Here is a 13,321-nt window from a genome sequence, read left to right as displayed (position 1 = left end):
ACTCACAATAATTTTTATCGCCACCAATACAAAAAATAGCAAGATTTGGAAGCGCCGGGTATCAATACCGGCACCTCTCCGATGCTGAGCGAACGCTAAACCACTAGAGCTACGCACCCAGCAAGTGACACCATTTTATTCAAAGATTTCACGGGTTTTATACTCAACAACCACTCACATCAATTTTCATCGCCACCAAAACATAAAATAGTATGATTAGGAAACGCCGGGTATCGATCCCGTTACCTTTCACATGCAAAGCGAGCGCTCTACCAATTGAGATACGCCCCCGGCAAGTAACATTATTTTATTCAAGGATTCTACGGGTTTTATACTTAACAATTACATTATCATCGCGGAGACATAAAAAAGTAAGATTTGGAAGTTACCAAGATATAAAAAAGTAAGACTTGGAAGTGCCAGGTATCGATCTCGGTACTTCTCATATGCGAAGCAAGCGCTCTACCAATTGAGCTACGCCCCCGCCGATTGACATCATCACGAAGACGCAAAAAGTAAGATTTGTAAGTTACCAAGATATAAAATAGTAAGATTTGCAAGCGCCGGATATCGACACCGGTTCCCTTCAAGCGACCTCATTTTATACAAAGGGTCCACGGGTTTTATACTTAGCAATGACTCACAATAGTTACCATCGTCACCATGACATAAAAAAGTGGGATTTGGAAGCGCCGGGTATCCATCCCGATACCTCTCACATGATAAGCAAAGGTTTCACGTGTTTTATACTCAACAACCACTCACAATAATTTTTATCGCCACCAAGACAAAAAATAACAATACTTGGAAGCGCCGGGTATCGATCCCTGTACCTCCCATATGCAAAGCGAGCGCTCTACCAATTGAGCTACGCCCCGCCAAGTGACATTATTTTATTCAAAGATGCTACGGTTTTTATACTTAACAATCATTCACAACAATTTTTATCATCACCAAGGGTATCGATCTCGGTACTTCTCACATGCTAAGCATCAACCACTCACATCAATTTTTATCGCCACCAATACATAAAATAGTAAAACTTGGAAGCGCCCGGTATCGATCCCGATACCTATCACATGCAAAGCGAGCACTCTACCAATTGAGGTACGACCCCGCCAACTGACATTATACTATTCAAAGATTCTAAGGGTTAAAGAAAAAGAGAGAGAGACTCACAATAATTCTTATCATCTCCAAGGCATACAAATTAAGATTTGGAACCGCCGGGTATCGATCCCGGTACTTCTCGCAAGCTAAGATACAACCACTCACATCAATTTTTATCGCCACCAAGACATAAAATAGTAAGATCTGGAAGCGCCAGGTATCGATCACGTTACCTCTCACATGCAAAGCGAGCGCTGTACCAATTGAGCTACGCCCCCGCCAAATTACATTATTTTATTCATAGTTTCTACGGGTTTTATACTTCACCATCATTCACAACAATTTTTATCATCACCAAGATATAAAAAGTAGGATTACAGAGTATCGATCTCGGTACTTCTCACATGCTAAGCAACAACCACTCACATCAATTTTTATCGCCACCAAGACATAAAATAGTAAGATTTGGAAGCCTAGGGTATCGATTCCGGTACTTCTCACATGCTAAGCAACAACCACTCACATCAATTTTTATCGCCACCAAGACATAAAATAGTAAGATTTGGAAGCGCCGGGTATCGATCCCGGCACCTCCCACATGCAAAGCGAGCGCTCTACCAATTGGGCTACGCTCCGTTAGCTGACATCATTTTATTCAAAGATTCTACGGATTTTATACTTAACAAAGAGAAAGAGAAAGAGACTTACAATAATTTTTATCATCATCAAGACATAAAAAAGTTAGATTTGAAAGCGCCGGGCTACGATCCTGGTACCTCTCACATGCTAAGCAAAGGTTTCACGTGTTTTATTCTCAACAACCACTCACAATAATTTTTATCGCCACCAAGACAAAAAATAGTAACATTCGGATGCGCCGGGTATCGATCCCGGTACCTCCCATATGTTAAGCGAGGGCTCAACCATTTGAGCTACGCCCCCAACAGTTGACCTTATTTTATTCAAATATTCTACGGGTTTTATACTTAACAATCATTCGCAATAATTTTTATCTTTACCAAGACATAAACAAGTGAGATTTGGAAGCACCGGGTATCTATCCCGGTACCTCTCACATGATAAGCAAAGGTTTCACGTGTTTTATACTTAACAACAACTCACAATAATTTTTATCGCCACCATGACAAAAAATAGTAAGATTTGAATGCGCCGGATATCGATCCCGGTATTTCTCACATGCTAAGCGAGCACTTAAAAACTTGAGCTAGGCCCCCGGCAAGTAACGCCGTTTTATTCAAAGGTTTCACGGGTTTTGTACTCAACAACCACTTACATCAATTTTTATCGCCACCAAACATAATATATAAACATAATATGGTAAGATTTGGAAACGCCGCGTATCGATTCCGGTACCTCTCACATGCAAAGCGAGCGCTCTACCAATTGAGCTATGCCCCCGCCGAATGACATTATTTTATTCATAGTTTCTACGGGTTTTATACTTCACAATCATTTACAACAATTTTTATCATCACCAAGATATTGTATCGATCCCGGTACTTTTCACATGCTAAGCAACAACCACTCACATCAATTTTTATCGCCACCAAGACATAAAAAAGTAAGATTTTGAAGCGCCGGATATCGATCCCGGTACCTCTCACATGCAAAGCGAGCGCTCTACCAATTGAGCTACGCCCCCGGCAAGTGACATTATTTTATTCAGAGATTCTACGGGTTTTATACTTAACAATTACATTGTTATTACGAAGACATAAAAAGAAAGATTTAGAAGTTACTAAGATATAAAATAGTAAGATTTGGAAGCGCCGGGTATCGATCCCGGTACCTCTCACATGCAAAGCGAGCGCTCTACCAATTGAGCTATGCCCCGGCAAGTGACATTATTTTATTCAAAGATTATACGGGTTTTATACTTAACAATTACATTATCATCACGGAGACATAAAAAAGTAAGTTTTGGAAGTTACCAAGATTTAAAATAGTAAGACTTGGAAGTGCCGGGTATCGATCCCAATACCTCTCACATGCAAAGCAAGCGCTCTACCAATTAAGCTACGCCCCCGCCAAGTGACATTATTTTATTCAAAGTTTCTACGGGTTTTATACTTAACAATCATTTACAACAATATTTATCATCACCAAGACACCAAAAAGTAGGATTTAGAAGCGCCGGGAATCAATCCCAGTACTTCTCACATGCTAAGCAACAACCACTCACATCAATTTTTTGCATCTTACATGCAAAGCAAGCGCTCTACCAATTGAGGTACGCCCCCGGCAAGTGACAGTATTTTATTCAAAGATTCTACGGGTTTTATACTTAACAATCACTCACATTATCATCACAAAGACATAAAAAAGTAAGATTTGAAAGTTACCAAGATATAAAATAGTAAGATTTGGAAGCGCCGGGTATAGACCCCGGTACCCTTCAAATGACCTCATTTTATACAAAGAGTCCACGGGTTTTATACTTAGCAATGACTCACAATAATTTTCATCGTCACCAAGACATAAAAAAGTAAGTTTTTGAAAAGCAGGGTATCGATCCCGGTACCTCTCACATGCAAAGCGAGCGCTCTACCAATTGAGCTACGGCCCCAGCAAGTGACATTATTTTATTCAAAGATACTACGGGTTTTATACTTAACAATTACATTATCATCGCGGAGACATAAAAAAGTAAGATTTGGAAGTTACCAAGATATAAAAAAGTAAGACTTGGAAGTGCCAGGTATCGATCTCGGTACTTCTCATATGCGAAGCAAGCGCTCTACCAATTGAGCTACGCCCCCGCCGATTGACATTATTTTATTCAAAGTTTCTACGGGTTTTATACTTAACAATCATTCACAAAAATTTTTATCACCAAGACATAAAAAAGTAGGATTTAGAAGCGCCGGGTATCGATCCCGGTACTTCTCACATGCTAAGCAACAACCACTCACATCAATTTTTATCGCCACCAAGACATAAAATAGTACGATTTCGAAGCGCCGGGTATCGATCCCGGTACTTCTCACATGCTAAGCAACAATCACTCACATCAATTTTTATCGCCACCAAGACATAAAATAGTAAGATTTGGAAGCGCAGGGTATCGATCCCGATACCTCTCACATGCAAAGCGAGCGCTCTACCAACTGAGCTATGCCCCCGGCAAGCGACATTATTTTATTCAAAGATTCTACGGGTTTTATACTTAACAATTACATTGTCATCACGAAGACATAAAAAAGTAAGATTTGGAAGTTACCAAGATATAGAATAGTAAGATTTGGAAGCGCCGGGTATCAACCCCGGTTCCCTTCAAGTGACCTCATTTTATGCAAGGGGTCTACGGGTTTTATACTTAGCAATGACTCACAATAATTTTCATCGTCACCAAGACATAAAAAAGTAAGATTTGGAAGCGCCGGGTATCGATCACGTTACCCCTCACATGCAAAGCGAGCGCTGTACCAATTGAGCTACGCCCCCGCCGAATGACATTATTTTATTCATAGTTTCTACGGGTTTTATACTTAACAATCATTCACAACGATTTTTATCATCACCAAAACATAAAAAAGTAGGATTTGGAAGCGCCGGGTATCGATCCCGGTACTTCTCATATGCTAAGCAACAACCACTCACATCAATTTGTATCGCCACCAAGACATAAAATTGAAAGATTTGGAAGTGCCAGGTATTAATCCCGGTACCTCTCACATGCAAAGCAAGCGCTCTACCAACTGAGCTACGCCCCCGGCAAGTGACATTATTTTATTCAAAGATTCTACGGGTTTTATTCTTAATAATCACATTATCATCACGAAGCCATAAAATAGTAAGATTTGGAAGCGCCGGGTATCGACACCGGTACCCTTCAAATGACCTCATTTTATTCAAAGAGTCCACGGGTTTTATACTTAGCAATAACTCACAATAATTTTCATCGTCACCAAGACATAAAAAAGTAAGATTTGGAAGCGCCGGGTATTGATCCCGGTACCTCTGACACGCCAAGCGAGCGCTATACCAATTGAGCTACGCCCCCAGCAAGTGACATTATTTTATTCAAAGATTCTACGGGTTTTATACTTAACAATTACGGTATCATCACGAGGACATGAAAAAGACCTGGTACCTTTCACATGCTAAGCAAGCGCTCAACCATTTGAGCTACGCCCCCGGAAGGTGACCATATTTTATTCAAATATTCTACGGGTTTTATACTTAACAATCACAATAATTTTTATCATCAGCAAGGTATAAAAAAGTAAGATTTGGAAGCGCCGGACATCAACCCTGGTACGTCTCACATGCAAAGCGATGGTTTCACGAGTTTTATACTCAACAACCACTCACTTCTCACATGTTAAGCGAGCGCTCAACCAATTGAGCTACGCCCCCTGGAAGTGACATTATTTTATTCGAAGTTTCTACGGGTTTTATACTTAACAATCATTCGCAAGCATTTTTATCATCACCAAGACATAAAGAAGTAGGATTTGGAAGCACCGGGTATCGATCCCGGTACCTCTCGCAAGCAGAACGAGCGCGCTAATAATTGAGCTACGCCCCCGGCGAGTAACGCGATTTTTTTCAAAGGTTTCACGGGTTTTGTACTCAACAACCACTCACATCAATATTTATCGGCACCAAAACATAAAATAGTAAGATTTGGAAACGCCGGGTATCGATCCCTTTACGTTGCACGTGCAAAGCAAGCGCTCTAACAAATGAGCTACGCCCCCTGAAAGTAATATTATTTTATTCAAAGATTCTACGGGTTTTAAACTTAACAATTATTCACAACAATTTTTATCATCACCAAGACATGAAAAAGTATTGTTTGGAAGCGCCGGGTATCGATTCCGCTACTTCTCACATGCTAAGCAACAACCACTCACATCAATTTTTATCGCCACCAAGACATAAAATAGTAAGATTTGGAAGCGTAGGGTATCGATCCCGATACCTCTCACATGCAAAGCGAGCGCTCTACAAATCGAGCTACGCCCCCGGCAAGCGACATTATTTTATTCAAAGATTCTACGGGTTTTATACTTAACAATTACATTATCATCACGAAGACATAAAAAAGTAAGATTTGGAAGTTACCAAGATATAAAATAGTAAGATTTGGAAACGCCGGGTATCGAACCCTGTACCTCTCACATGCAAAACGAGCGCTCTACCAATTGAGCTACGCCCCCGGCAAGCCATATTATTTTATTCAAAGATTCTACGGGTTTTATACTTAACAATTACATTATCATCACGAAGACATAAAAAAGTAAGATTTGGAAGTTACCAAGATATAAAATAGTAAGATTTGAAAGCGCCGGGTATCGATCCTGGTACTTCTCACATACTAAGCAACAACCTCTCACATCAATTTTTATCGCCACCAAGACATAAAATAGTAAGATTGGGAAGCGCCGCGTATCGATCCCGATACCTCGCACATGCAAAGCGAGCACTCTACCAATTGAGCTACGCCCCCGGCAAGTGACATTATTTTATTCAAATATTCAACGGGTTTCATACTTCAATCAATAATTTTTATCATCATCAAGACATAAACAAGTAACATAATATAAAACAAGTGCTTTATACTCAACAACCACTCACAATAATTTTTATCGCCACCAAGGCAAAAAATAGTAAGATTAGAAAGCGCCGGGTATCGATTCCGGTACTTCTCACATGCAAAGCGAGCGTTCTACCAATTGAGCTACGCCCCCGGCAAGCGACGTTATTTTAGTCAAAGATTCTACAGGTTTTATACTTAACAATTACATTGTCATTACGAAGACATAAAAAAGTAAGATTTGGAAGTTACCAAGATATAAAGTAGTAAGATTTGGAAGCGCCGGGTATCGATCCCGGTACCTCTCACATGCAAAGCGAGCGCTCTACCAAAGATTCTACGGGTTTTATACTTAACAATTACATTGTCATCACGAAGACATAAAAAAGTAAGATTTCAAAGTTACCAAGATATAAATTAGTAAGATTTGGAAGCGTCGCGTATCGATCCCGGTACCTCTCACATGCAAAGCGAGCGCTCTACCAATAGAGCTACGCCCCCGCAAAGTGACATTATTTTATACCAAATTTCTACGGGTTTTATACTTAACAATCATTCACAACGATTTTTATCATCACCAAAACATAAAAAAGTAGGATTTAGAAGCGCCGGGTATCGATCCCGGTACTTCTCACATGCTAAGCAACAACCACTCCATCAATTTTTATCGCCACCAAGACATAAAATAGAAATATTTGGAAGTGCCGGGTATTAATCCCGGTACCTCTCACATGCAAAGCGAGCGCTCTACCAACTGAGCTACGCCCCCGGCAAGTAACATTATTTTATTCAAAGATTCTACGGGTTTTATACTTAACAATCACTCACATTATCATCACGAAGACATAAAAAAGTAAGATTTGGAAGTTACCAAGATATAAAATAGTAAGATTTGGAAGCGCCGGGTATCAAACCCGGTTCCCTTCAAGTGACCTCATTTTATTCAAGGGGTCCACGGGTTTTATACTTAGCAATGACTCACAACAATTCTCATCGTCACCAAGACATAAATTAGTAAGATTTGGAAGCGCCAAGTATCGATCACGTTACCCCTCACATGCAAAGCGAGCGCTGTACCAATTGAGCTACGAGCCCGCCGAATGACATTATTTTATTCATAGTTTCTACTTAACAATCATTCACAACAATTTTTATCATCACCAAGACATAAAAAAGTAGGCTTTGGAAGCGCCGGGTATTGACCCCGGTACCTGTGACACGCCAAGCGAGCGCTCTACCAATTGAGCTACGCCCCCGGCAAGTAACGCGATTTTTTTCAAAGGTTTCACGGGTTTTGTTCTCAACAACCACTCACATCAATATTTATCGCCACCAAAACATAAAATAGTAAGATTTGGAAACGCCGGGTATCGATCCCTTTACGTTGCACGTGCAAAGCAAGCGCTCTAACAGTTGAGCTACGCCCCCTGAAAGTAATATTATTTTATTCAAAGATTCTACGGGTTTTAAACTTAACAATTATTCACAACAATTTTTATCATCACCAAGACATGAAAAAGTATTGTTTGGAAGCGCCGGGTATCGATTCCGATACTTCTCACATGCTAAGCAACAACCACTCACATCAATTTTTATCGCCACCAAGACATAAAATAGTAAGATTTGGAAGCGCCGGGTATCGATCCCGATACCTCTGACATGCAAAGCGAGCGCTCTACCAATCGAGCTACGCCCCCGGCAAGATCCCTGTACCTCTCACATGCAAAGCGAGCGCTCTACCAATTGATCTACGCCCCCGCCAAGTGACATTATTTTATTCAAAGTTTCTACGGGTTTTATACTTAACAATCATTCACAACAATTTTTATCTTCACCAAGACATAAACAAGTAAGATTTGGAAGCGCCGGGTATCGATCCCGGTACCTCTCACATGATAAGCAAAGGTTTCACGTGTTTTATACTCAACAACCACTCACAATAATTTTTATCGCCACCATGACAAAAAATAGTAAGATTTGAATGCGCCGGATATCGATCCCGGTATCTCTCACATGCTAAGCGAGTACTTAAAAGCTTGAGCTAAGCCCCCGGCAAGCAACGCCATTTTATTCAAAGGTTTCACGGGTTTTGTACTCAACAACCACTTACATCAATTTTTATCGCCACCAAAACATAATATGGTAAGATTTGGAAACGCCGGGTATCGATTCCGTTACCTCTCACATGCAAAGCGAGCGCTCTACCAATTGAGCTACGGCCCCGCCGAATGACATTATTTTATTCATAGTTTTTCGGGTTTTATACTTCACAATCATTCACAACAATTTTTATCATCACCAAGAAATAAAAAAGTAGGATTACGGAGTATCGATCCCGGTACTTCTCACATGCTAAGCAACAATCACTGACATCAATTTTTATCGCCACCAAAACATAAAATAGTAAGATTTGGAAGCGCCGGGTATCGATCCCGGTACATCTCACATGCAAAGCGAGCGCTCTACCAATCGAGCTACGCCCCCGGCAAGTATTTTATTCAAATATTCTAGGGTACATCGATACTTAATAATCACTAACATTATCATCACGAAGACATGAAAAAGTAAACTTTGGAAGTTACCAAGATATAAATTAGTAAGATTTGGAAGCGCCGGGTATCGACCCCGGTGAGCGCTCTACCAATTGAGCTACGCCCCGGCAAGTATTTTATTCAAAGATTCTACAGGTTTTATACTTAACAAAGAGAAAGAGAGAGAGACTCACAATAATTTTTATCATGACCAAGACATAAAAAAGTAAGACTTGGAAGCGCCGGGCATAGGTCCTGGTACGTCTCACATGCTAACCAATGGTTTCACGAGTTTTATACTCAACAACCACTCACTTGTCACATGCTAAGCGAGCGCTCAACCAATTGAGCTACGCCCCCTGGAAGTGACATTATTTTATTCAAGGATTCTACGGGTTTTATACTTAACAATCATTCACAAGCATTTTTATCATCAGCAAGACATAAAGAAGTAGGATTTGGAAGCACCGGGTATCGTTCCTGGTACCTCTCGCATGCAAAGCGAGCGCGCCATTTTTTTCAAAGGATTCACGGGTTTTGTACTCAACAACCACTCACATCAATATTTATTGCCACCAAAACATGAAATAGTAAGATTTGGAAACGCCGGGTATCGATCCGTTACCTTGCACGTGCAAAGCAAGCGCTCTACCAACTGAGCTACGCCCCTGGCAAGCGAAACTATTTTATTCAAAGATTCTACGGGTTTTATACTTAACAATTACATTATCATCACGAAAACATAAAAAAGTAAGATTTGGAAGTTACCAAGATATAAAATAGTAAGATTTGGAAGCGCCGGGTATCGATCCCGGTACCTCTCACACGCAAAGCGAGCGCTCTACCAACTGAGCTACGCCCCCGGCAAGCGACATTATTTCATTCAAAGATTCTACGGGTTTTATACTTAACAATTACATTGTCCTCACGAAGACATAAAAAAGTAAGATTTCGAAGTTACCAAGATATAAATTAGTAAGATTTGGAAACGTCGCGTATCGATCCCGGTACCTCTCACATGCAAAGCGAGCGCTCTACCAATAGAGCTACGCCCCCGCAAAGTGACATTATTTTATACCGAATTTCTACGGGTTTTATAGTTAACAATCATTCACAACGATTTTTATCATCACCAAAACATAAAAAAGTAGGATTTGGAAGCGCCGGGTATCGATCCCGGTGCTTCTCACATGCTAAGCAACAACCACTCACATCAATTTTTATCGCCACCAAGACATAAAATAGAAATATTTGGAAGTGCCGGGTATTAATCCCGGTACCTCTCACATGCAAAGCGAGCGCTCTACCAACTGAGCTACGCCCCCGGCAAGTGACATTTCTTGATTCAAAGATTCTACGGGTTTTATACTTAACAATTACTCACATTATCATCACGAAGACATAAAAAAGTAAGATTTGGAAGTTACCAAGATATAAAATAGTAAGATTTGGAAGCGCCGGGTATCAACCCCGGTTCCCTTCAAGTGACCTCATTTTATTCAAGGGGTCCACGGGTTTTATACTTAGCAATGACTCACAATAATTCTCATCGTCAACAAGACATAAAAAAGTGAGATTTGGAAGCGCCAGGTATCGATCACGTTACGTCTCACATGCAAAGCGAGCGCTGTACCAATTGAGCTACGCCCCCGCCGAACGACATAATTTTATTCATAGTTTCTACTTAACAATCATTCACAACAATTTTTATCATCACCAAGACATAAAAAAGTGGGATTTGGAAGTGCCGGGTATCGATCCTGGTACTTCTCACATGCTAAGCAACAACCTCTCACATCAATTTTTATCGCCACCAAGACATAAAATAGTAAGATTGGGAAGCGCCGCGTATCGATCCCGGTACCTCTCACATGCAAAGCGAGCACTCTACCAATTGAGCTACGCCCCCGGCAAGTGACATCATTTTATTCAAAGATTCTACGGGTTATATTCTTAATAATCACATTATCATCACGAAGACATAAAATAGTAAGATTTGGAAGCGCCGGGTATCGACACCGGTACCCTTCAAATGACCTCATTTTATTCAAAGAGTCTACGGGCTTTATACTTAGCAATGACTCACAATAATTTTCATCGTCACCAAGACATAAAAAAGTAAGATTTGGAAGCGCCGGGTATTGACCCCGGTACCTCTGACACGCCAAGCGAGCGCTACCAATTGAGCTACGCCCCCGGCAAGTAACGCCAATTTTTTCAAAGGTTTTACGGGTTTTGTACTCAACAACCACACACATCAATATTTATCGCCACCAAAACATAAAATAGTAAGATTTGTAAACGCCGGGTATCGATCCCGGCACAATAATTTTTATATTATTTTTCGCCACCAAGGCAAAAAATAGTAAGATTAGAAAGCGCCGGGTATCGATCCCGGTACCTCTCACATGCAAAGCGAGCGCTCTACCAATTGAGCTACGCCCCCGGCAAGCGACGTTATTTTATTCAAAGATTCTACGGGTTTTATACTTAACAATTACTTTGTCATTAAGAAGACATAAAAAAGTAAGATTTGGAAGTTACCAAGATATAAAATAGTAAGATCTGGAAGCGCCGGGTATCAACCCCGGTTCCCTTCAAGTGACCTCATTTTGTTCAAGGGGTCCACGGGTTTTATACTTAGCAATGACTCGCAATAATTTTTATCGTCACCAAGACACAAAAAAGTAATATTTGGAAGCGCCGGGTATCGATCACGTTACCCCTCACATGCAAAGCGAACGCTCTATCGATTGAGCCACGCCCCCGGCAAGCGACATTATTTTATTCAAAGATCCTGCGGGTTTTATATTTAACAATCATTCACATTATCATTACAAAGACATAAAAAGTAAGATTTGGGAGTTTCCAAGATATAAAATAGTAAGATTTGGAAGCGCCAGGTATCGATAACGTTACCTCTCACATGCAAAGCGAGCGCTGTACCAATTGAGCTTTGCCCCCTCTAAATTACATTATTTTATTCATAGTTTCTACGGGTTTTATACTTAACAATCATTCACAACAATTTTTATCATCACCACAACATAAAAAAGTTGGATTTGGAAGCGCCGGGTATCGATCCCGGTACTTCTCACATGCTAAGCAACAACCACTCACATCAATTTTTATCGCCACCAAGACATAAAATAGTAACATTTGGAAGCGCCGGGTATCGATCCCGATACCTCTCACACGCTAAGCGAGCGCTCAACCATTTGAGCTACGCCCCCGTCAAGTGACCTTATTTCAAAGATTCTACGGGTTTTATACTTAACAAAGAGAAAAAGAGACACTCACAATAATTTTGATCATCACCAAGACGTAAAAAAGTAAGACTTGGAAGCGCCGGGCTACGATCGTAGTACCTCTCACATGCTAAGCAAAGGTTTCACGTGTTTTATTCTCAACAACCACTCACAATAATTTTTATCGCCACCAAGACAAAAAATAGTAACATTCGGATGCGCCGGGTATCGATCTCGGTACCTCTCATATATTAAGCGAGCGCTCAACCATTTGAGCTACGCCCCCAACAGTTGACCTTATTTTATTCAAATATTCTACGGGTTTTATACTTAACAATCATTCACAATAATTTTTATCTTCACCAAGACATAAACAAGTAAGATTTGGAAGCGCCGGGTATCGATCTCGGTACCTCTCACATGATAAGCAAAGGTTTCACGTGTTTTATACTTAACAACCACTCACAATAATTTTTATCGCCACCATGACAAAAAATAGTAAGATTTGAATGCGCCGGATATCGATCCCGGTATCTCTCACATGCTAAGCGAGCACTCAAAAACTTGAGCTAAGCCCCCGGCAAGTAACGTCATTTTATTTAAAGGTTTCACGGGTTTTGTACTCAACAACCACTTACATCAATTTTTATCGCCACCAAACATAATATATAGTAAGATTTGGAAACGCCGGGTATCGATTCCGGTACCTCTCACATGCAAAGCGAGCGTTCTACCAATTGAGCTACGCCCCCGCCGAATGACATTATTATATTCATAGTTTCTACGGGTTTTATGATTCACAATCATTCACAACAATTTTTATCATCACCAAGATATAAAAAAGTAGGATTACGGCGTATCGATCCCGG

At 40.5% G+C, this 13,321-nt stretch overlaps 8 non-coding genes across 8 annotated transcripts; all 8 read right to left on the bottom strand.

Annotated features, from left to right (window-relative positions):
• Positions 1-2,892: 2,892 nt before the first annotated feature.
• Positions 2,893-2,965, bottom strand: Trnaa-ugc. Its single transcript has one exon. It is a non-coding gene; the product is annotated as a tRNA-Ala (tRNA).
• Positions 2,966-6,223: 3,258 nt separating this feature from the next.
• Positions 6,224-6,296, bottom strand: Trnaa-ugc. The gene has a single exon. It is a non-coding gene; the product is annotated as a tRNA-Ala (tRNA).
• A 1,073-nt stretch (positions 6,297-7,369) lies between these two features.
• Trnaa-ugc lies at positions 7,370-7,442 on the bottom strand. The gene has a single exon. It is a non-coding gene; the product is annotated as a tRNA-Ala (tRNA).
• Positions 7,443-9,084: 1,642 nt separating this feature from the next.
• Trnaa-ugc lies at positions 9,085-9,157 on the bottom strand. The gene has a single exon. It is a non-coding gene; the product is annotated as a tRNA-Ala (tRNA).
• An 837-nt stretch (positions 9,158-9,994) lies between these two features.
• On the bottom strand, positions 9,995-10,067 carry Trnaa-ugc. Its single transcript has one exon. It is a non-coding gene; the product is annotated as a tRNA-Ala (tRNA).
• Positions 10,068-10,456: 389 nt separating this feature from the next.
• On the bottom strand, positions 10,457-10,529 carry Trnaa-ugc. The gene has a single exon. It is a non-coding gene; the product is annotated as a tRNA-Ala (tRNA).
• Positions 10,530-11,040: 511 nt separating this feature from the next.
• On the bottom strand, positions 11,041-11,113 carry Trnaa-ugc. The gene has a single exon. It is a non-coding gene; the product is annotated as a tRNA-Ala (tRNA).
• Positions 11,114-11,577: 464 nt separating this feature from the next.
• On the bottom strand, positions 11,578-11,650 carry Trnaa-ugc. The gene has a single exon. It is a non-coding gene; the product is annotated as a tRNA-Ala (tRNA).
• Positions 11,651-13,321: the final 1,671 nt, after the last annotated feature.

Source organism: Ctenocephalides felis, unplaced genomic scaffold (genome assembly GCF_003426905.1).
Source record: "Ctenocephalides felis isolate EL2017-DRISC unplaced genomic scaffold, ASM342690v1 CF-g0.4_SCAFFOLD_01492, whole genome shotgun sequence".
Classification (NCBI taxonomy): Eukaryota; Metazoa; Arthropoda; class Insecta; order Siphonaptera; family Pulicidae; genus Ctenocephalides; species Ctenocephalides felis.
Note: the sequence above shows the minus strand (reverse complement) of the source record. Positions and strands in the feature narration are given on the sequence as shown.